The sequence below is a fragment of the Cucumis melo genome, chromosome 1, assembly GCF_025177605.1.
Source record: "Cucumis melo cultivar AY chromosome 1, USDA_Cmelo_AY_1.0, whole genome shotgun sequence".
Taxonomy (NCBI): domain Eukaryota; kingdom Viridiplantae; phylum Streptophyta; class Magnoliopsida; order Cucurbitales; family Cucurbitaceae; genus Cucumis; species Cucumis melo.
The window spans coordinates 26,778,005-26,786,200 of record NC_066857.1 but is presented as its reverse complement, the minus strand read 5'-3'; the positions used below and the strand labels follow the sequence as shown (position 1 = coordinate 26,786,200).

General features: G+C 40.6%; 1 long non-coding RNA gene across 1 annotated transcript; it reads left to right on the top strand.

The window, feature by feature from the left end:
• Window positions 1-1,521: 1,521 nt before the first annotated feature.
• LOC127148189 (uncharacterized) lies at window positions 1,522-3,373 on the top strand. Its single transcript, XR_007818986.1, has 2 exons — window positions 1,522-2,322; window positions 2,397-3,373. It is a non-coding gene; the product is annotated as an uncharacterized LOC127148189 (long non-coding RNA).
• Window positions 3,374-8,196: the final 4,823 nt, after the last annotated feature.

Here is an 8,196-nt window from a genome sequence, read left to right as displayed (position 1 = left end):
GAGTGTGCCAGGGTGGAAGTGGGAGAGTGTGTCGATGGATTTTATTACGGGACTGCCCAAGACCCTAAGGGGCTACACGGTGATCTGGGTCGTGGTCGACAGACTCACGAAGTCGGCCCATTTCGTGCCAGGGAAATCCACTTACACTGCCAGTAAGTGGGGGCAGCTATATATGACAGAGATTGTGAGACTACATGGAGTACCCGTATCCATCATTTCAGACAGAGACGCCCGTTTCACATCGAAGTTCTGGAAAGGACTTCAACTTGCATTAGGTACAAGGTTGGACTTCAGCACGGCATTCCACCCTCAGACTGATGGTCAGACAGAGAGATTGAACCAGATTTTAGAAGACATGCTGCGAGCCTGCGTACTAGAGTTTTCAGGAAGTTGGGACTCCCATCTGCATCTGATGGAGTTTGCCTATAACAACAGCTACCAGGCTACTATCGGTATGGCACCGTTCGAGGCTCTGTATGGCAAGTGCTGTAGATCCCCTGTCTGCTGGGGCGAGGTTGGAGAGCAGAGGATGCTAGGCCCCGAGTTAGTACAGACGACCAACGCAGCCATACAGAAGATCCGAGCTCGTATGCTGACAGCCCAGAGCAGACAGAAGAGTTACGCTGATGTACGACGTAAGGACCTCGAGTTTAAAGTGGGAGATATGGTCTTTCTGAAGGTAGTGCCTATGAAGGGTGTTCTGAGGTTCGCGAAGAAGGGGAAGCTGAGCCCACGCTTCGTAGGGCCGTTCGAGATATTGGAGCGGATTGGCCCCGTGGCTTACCGCTTGGCGCTACCCCCATCGTTTGCTGCAGTGCACGACGTATTCCATATCTCCATGCTGAGGAAATATGTCGCAGACCCAACACATGTGGTGGACTTCGAGCCACTGCAGGTTAGCGAGAACCTGAGCTACGAGGAGCAGCCTGTCGAGGTCCTGGCAAGGGAGGTCAAGAAGCTTCGCAGTCGAGAAATCCCACTGGTTAAAATCCTTTGGCAAAACCATGGAGTGGAAGAGGCAACGTGGGAGAAAGAAGAGGATATGAGAGCCCAGCACCCCGAGCTGTTCGAGGATTAGAACTTTCGAGGACGAAAGTTTTTTTTTTGGAGGGAAGATTGTAACGCCCAACATTTTCGGTTTCCTTTGTTATTTTGGACCACTAATAATATTAATCCTAAGTGTGTTTATTATTGGTATTAAACTAAAGTTTTTATGGTTTAATTATGAAGTTAGGGGGGTGAAATAAATTATTGGCTTAACAAATAAATGGCCTTGGAAAGGGTCAAAAGTGGTTATTGGAGGAGAGAGGAAAGAGGGTTTTAAAGATTCTTTTATTATTTTTATTATTTTTATTTCTTTTAAAAAGAGGCCTTGGGACTCGTGCGTAAAGAGGAAGAGGAAAATTTTCAAAGAAAGAAAAAGGGAGAAAAAAAAAAAAAATTTTCCTTTTGAAACCCTAGCCGCCGCACGCCGCCGCCGCCGCCGCCGCCGCCGCCGCCGCCGCGAACCCGAGCCGCCAAGCATCCTTCTCTGTTCAGCAGCGCAGCCGAGCCGCAATCGCGACCGAGCCGTCGCCGAGTTTCCAGCCGCGCCGGGAGATCGTCCAAGCCGATCTGCGCAGCCGAGCGCCCGTCGGACGCCGAAGCCGAGTCGAAGCCGCCTCCGTGCGTCCGCAGCCAACCCGTCAGCCAGCCGAGGCGCGCCGCTCCGATCCGACGCAAGCGCAGCCGAAACGCCAGTCGTAGCCGTCGCCGAGCGAAGCCGCGGTAGCCGGACCACCAGCAGCCGCCGCGCCACCCGAGATCCGGAAGCCGAAGCCTCGCGCGCAAAGGTCCGACCGAAGACCCGCCCCGCGACCCGAACCGACGCGCGCCACCCTCCGGAAACCCGACCCGCGCCCGCGTGCACCCGTGCGTGAGCCGCGCCCGCGTGTGAAGCCGCGCCCGCGTGTGAAGCCGCGCCGCGCGCTTTTGTGTAGCCGAGCCGCGTCTCCCTGTTGCAAGCCGAGCCGCGTCTCCCCCTGTTGCAAGCCGAGCCGCACGCGAAATCCCTGTACCGAGCCGAGCCGCGTCTGCCCAAGCCGAGCCGGTCCTGTCTTCTTCCAGCCGAGCCGCCAGGACTAAATTGGCTCCATCCACCTATATTTTGGTAAGCTAATTAATTATTGTGGTTTTTCCGGTAAGACTCCATGCTCGGACGTTAGTTAAATTAATTTGGATCTAAATTATATTATTTTCCTCAAGGGACGTCTTGGACCAAGAAATTACTGCAGCGCGGGATTTCCTTCAGTAGGGGCTCGAGCACTGCAACCTCCTTCTAGGGTAAGTTAAATTCAATTGAGTCTCGAACCGTTGGTCGTTGGCGACCTGTTTACGAATTTTGACTTATTAAACAGTTAGGACTTCGTCGCTTGGAAAGCGTACTGCCTCGCGGTTAGGACTCGACAAGTAGATCTCCAGGTAAGAGATTCTACTACTAGTTTCATGTTTGAAGTATGAGACTGTGTATGCCCTATGTTGCATATTGAGAGTTTGACAGTATGATGCCTGAAATAAATGTTAGTATGATGCAAATGACGATATAGTTGTGCTATAGCCTGTTATGCGTGGCAAGATTTATTATGGTTACGACGAATGTCGGGGCGGAGAGTGTAGAAATGATTTATGTGACATGTTATATGCTGATGCCATGTGTATGTATACTGCAAATTAGGGTACCTGTTAGCTTGATTCTGTTAGAGTCGTACCTGCATGGGTGTCCTTCGGGATCACCACCTATTGAGGACTGTGTGGTCCGACGGGACGCCAGTCTAGCATGATATAGACATGACTCGAGTGACTCGACGGGGTCCTCGCATCCCGACTGTCCTAGGTGTCCCCGGGCACCGAAGACCAGAGTTACGTTCCTACGGGAGCGCATGATTGCACGTGTTCGGGAACGTGCCAGAGATTGGGTACCAGTTATCAGGACTCTAACAGGAAGTTAACAGGCACCTAGTGGGACTAGTAGTGGGTCCCTTACTGAGTATTTTTATACTCATTCTCTCCACTTTATGTTTTCAGGTAGAGGACGAGGCAAAGGCAAGGGCAAGCTGGCGAGCGACCCGAAGTGAGACCGAGGAGGGCCATAGGGACTACCGCTTCCGCTTATTTCTTATTTCAGATTTTAGCATTTGAGTTTGAGTACTTTTTTATTTTTCACTATCTTTTATGTAGATAGGGCCCGAGTAGGATTTCAGAACGTTTTTACATTTTTGCATGACTACCTTGTTTATGTTTTTATAAATGAATTTCTTGAACCGTATGCTTTTAATAAAATTTTTAGACTTAAACCACTTGTTCTATATTTAGTAATGACTTCGATTCAGCATAAGGAGTTGGGTCGTTACAAAACTGATCTACAATGTTCCTTTAGATAAAAGATATTATGAACAAATAAAAGAGATGAGGAAGAATTAATCGTAGCCGTAATTTTAATAAATAATATATGAGCAATTTACAGAAATAATATTAGGGCTTCAAAAAAGGGGAAGAAATACATACATAATTCTTGTTTTCTCTAAAGAAAAATGAGGAGAATAGGAGAAGAAGACGAGGAGAAGATGATAAAAAAAAGAGAAGCCGACGAAGAGGGAGAAATCTAAAAGAACGAAATTGAAGAGAGAAGAGAAGGACGGTGGAGAAGAACAGTGGAGAAGAGGCAGAAGAAGACGAGGAGAAGAGAAGTAGGTGAATAGGAGAAATGGTGAAGAAGAACGATAGAGAAGAGAAGAAGAAAACGAAAAATGAAGGAGAACAATAAAGAAAAACAAAAGAGGAAGAGAAAACACCAAAGAAGGGCAATTTTGGAATAATAAAAAGAATAAAATATGAAATATCAACCAAAATTAAAAAGTTGCTATATTTTCAAAATTGAAAATGTTAGTGCTAATATTGCTAAATTGGATTTTTATTGTGCCACCCAATACAATTTCCCTTAATTTTATCTTATTTTAATTAATAAAATAACTCTCAAAGGAGTTATTCTACATGGGAGAGGGAAGAAGTTATTTGATAGCTTCTCTTCCATCTCTCTTAAAAATAGCTTCCCTTCCAACTCTCTGCATTTTTTACAATCTCTATATTCCAAAAAGAAAAAGAAATCTCTCTCTAAATTTTTTCCTTTAACCAAACCAAATCACAGAAGCCCCAACTCTTTGTTAATTTTCATCTTGAGAATAATGAGGAAGACTTCGTGGTGTTCGAAGAATAAAAAAAGTGTTTTTGGGAGAGATTCTACAAAAGGTTAGTTTTTTTTTCCTTTTTCCTCCTTAGCATGTTTAGTTTTATTATTTTTTTTTTTTTTGAATTTTTTGGTTTTACAAATTGAATTCCATTTGCACGGTGTTCATACGCTTCCACTTTGGGAATTTCATTCCTTTAGATAGATGGCATGTAAAATGAGAAGGAAAGAGTGGTATATTTAGTGGATAGGGTAGGCTATAACGATCGAATAATAATGACGCTGATATTACGACGGTCAAAGAAAATGGTCCAACGGTCCAACGACTATGAAACATTCCATTCAACAGTTCAATGAAATTAATCCATTGATTGGAAACGGTTTCAAAAAGTTCAAAATAAATTTTTAGTAAAAATATTATTTTATTCCTCAACTCACTCAATCGGATGGACGGAGGTGACACGCGCGAGTGTGGAGATGTCGACAAATCTACTTTTGCCTATCTCCTCTTTCCTTCCAAAACTTCGGTGTCCTGTAGGGCTCAAATCCATAAGTGAAGGTATGAGTATTTAAAGGGGCTTCTACATTCCTATCTTAGCAACATGAGAATGCCTACTTGAAATAAAATAATATTCTTTTACTTTCTAAAAATTTTCTTTAAGAATCTTCCACTTGAAATTTTTTTACTAACAGCCCCTCACTTGAAAATTTTTAAAAACATTTTCATCGAGCAATATCTATCTGTGTAATATTGTGCTTAAGCAAATATGTCTTACGACTTGAACCTTTACATAGTGAAAATGATTTAGAATATTGTAAAGTAACCATTGGTTTTTAACTTTACCTCTAACAACATTACACAGATAGTATTTCTGTTCTGCAACTCAACCAGTTAATAAGTATTTCTGTTTGCAGATTTTCTTCCTACGAAGCTTAGCTCCATTGAAGTGCAACAATAATTTTAACAATGTTTATTCTACTGCGATGGCCGATGTAATTCAAGGCAACATGATGACATCTGATCTCAACGATCATTTCGATTTGAAGGAGCACATTTCAAGCGCTAGAAACAAAAAATGTTGTTCTTTCTAACCTTGAAAAAGATTGCCACTGCTTGCACTACTAAAGAACCGACAGTTCTGGCTGAAAATCAATCTAACTAAGGAGGAGATTCAAAACCATGCTGCATGGACAAAATCAGACTTTATATGTAAGAATCTAATTCTCGATGAACTTAGTGATAAGCTTGATGATTACTACAGTACTATGTTCACCGCAAAAGAAGTTTGGGATGCATTGCAAAAAAAAGTATGACACTGAAGAGGCCGAATCCAAGAAGTATGCAGTAAGTCGATATTTATAGTACCAAATTACTGACAATAGATTCATGGAGGCCCAATCACACGAGCTACAGAAAATTGCTCATGAAATTAGTGAAGGTATGGGTATTTAATTAAAGGGGCTTTCACGAATAAAATAATATTATTTTACTTTCTAAACTTTTTCGTTAGCAATCCCACACTTGAATTTTTTTTACTAACATTTATAGAAAAAAAAAAAAAAGAAACCTTCTTCAAATTACTAGTTTTTTTTTTTTTTTTGTAATTTAAAATAATTCCAACGTTGGTTTACACCTCAAAATGGAATGAAGCCTTTGACAACCAAAACCAATTTTAAAAAGTTGTCATTTAGTATTTCTCCACATACTTTTAGTCTAACTAATTGATTTAGTTACTTTAACCAAACTACCCACACAACTTTAAAAGTAGTTAAAGACCATTTCTTTAAAAAAAAGTGGTTAATTGAAAAATAAAAATTTTTGCTTCGAGGAAAGCTTTGGATGTAAATTCTTTAATAGCTTTGAAAGTTTCTAATTGTGAGCTTTGAAATTTGAGTCTTGTTTTTCAAAATATTTTCAATTTAAGGGTCTCTAAATTAGTAAGGTCTACTAAATGGGAAGAACACCGATTGGAAGGAGGCTAATGTGAGACCCTGATCGCTTTCCAAAACTATGAGTTAAGGCTGCACGGGACAGGAATTAACTACATTAAGTTAAGGTTGCACGTAATGTGAGTTGGCAACTGGGAATGTTACAAAGCAAACTGGGTAACATGTTCTAGTTATTCATTAAGAAGAAGCTATGTGTTGAGATGAGAGGCGGTGTGAGCTTCCTTCATCATGAAGTAGTTGGCATCATAAGGTCAATGAGCTGATTTGACTTTGTCGCCTAACTGAGTTAAAGATAAGAGGTGGCAGTAACACGTGACATTTTGATGTTGGATAAGTCCTACTACCGGCATAGGTAATCATTTTTGCTTGGAAAATTTCACCAGAGAAGCTTATAAATAGGAGAAGCCTGGTTATTTTGGCAGCTACTTTTACCTTGTATTTACTTAACAAAAGATGAAAGACGCAAAGATTTTGGGAACAACCGTGACCTTGAGTTTCGACAAGAATTTTTGCAAGAAATTGCAAGGATTTTAGCTAAGGAGCAAGCGAAGAGGTTGCTTGATTGTGAGTGGTTGCTTTTAAAAGTGTGAAATAAATGAATTTCTACTATGTTTGAATCTCTACATATTTCTCTCTTGAAATTCTTGATGTTCAATGATATTTATTTTATTTCCTGAATTCTTAAATTGGATTTGGCTTACAAAGGATTTTTGTACCCTATGCAATGAGATGTCTCACACTTGCTTTGTATTCTAGTGTGGGATGCCTTATTCTTGTTGTGTGTTCTGGAATAGGATGTCTTATACTTGTTATGTGTTCTGGTATGAGATGTCTTATACTTGTTGTGTGTTTTAGTATAAGATGCCCTTTGCTTGTTCTGTGCTCTGGCATTGGAAGACGCATTATACGTAATGGAATTGATGGAAAAATTGTGGTATGCGTTGAGTTTACTCCACACAGCCGCAACTCAGCAATAAGAGTGTGGTAAATGCCTAAGTTTAAGAGGGTATAAAAGATGGAATTTTTTATAAGAAATGACTTTGCGTTATGATTTACAAAATGTGTTATGTGAAATGCTTTCCTATGCGATATAACTTAGGATTAGTTGATTTGCAAGAAAATGATTTCTATGAGATTTATAAGTAAAGGAAAAGAGATTGAAATGTGTAAATCCTGTAACGCATTGTCGTGGTCTCTTGATTTTGACTCATATTTTTGTTCGAAATGCATACTTATTTATATCGCGTAGTGTTGTGAAAATAGCTTTGTGACACATTATGGAAAATATTTATTTAATAAATGTGTTGATGAAAAACCTGACTCACTAGACTCTTTTGTCTAATCTTTCAAATATTTTATTTTATCCCACCCCTAGGTAGCAAAGGACATCTAGCATTTGACTTGTCGTCTTGATCATCTGTCGTGCCATAAATGAATCACATCATCTTGTTAGTAACCATAGTCAATTCACATAGCATGTAGAGCTAGACGAGAAGATCAAACTGTTCTTTTTTTAGGTAATTTACTCTAAGAAAACTCTTTTGTACCTATGAAAATGTACTCTTTTGTTAAATATCAATGAAGTATTTGTTATCCTAAAATGAGTTATTATCTCGCATTAAGATTGATTGTTGTGTTTATTTCGCTTACTGGACGTTCAACATGTTATCTCCCAGGGAGATATGTGTTGATGGTCTAGGCGGTCAAGCCTCCGCATGATTGCATGGAGTGATTTTGAGTCGGGGCGTGACAGCTAATGACCAGGATATTGCGACATCCACTAATAAATGTTCAGTTCGTTTGCTATTAAAAGTGTGTTTATGTGTTGTTGATGAAAAATTGTTTAAATAAAAAATATTATTATTTTATTTAAAGTTGGATTCTGACACTGCTTTGAGTTACGAGTTTGGGTCCCAAAGGGAAATCCAAGTTTTAGAGAGGGTGAGGAGTTAGGCAAATGTGGCTTTGTCAATATCTCCACATGCACGCGCCACTATCCAAGCAGGCGTGGCCTGATGGAATAA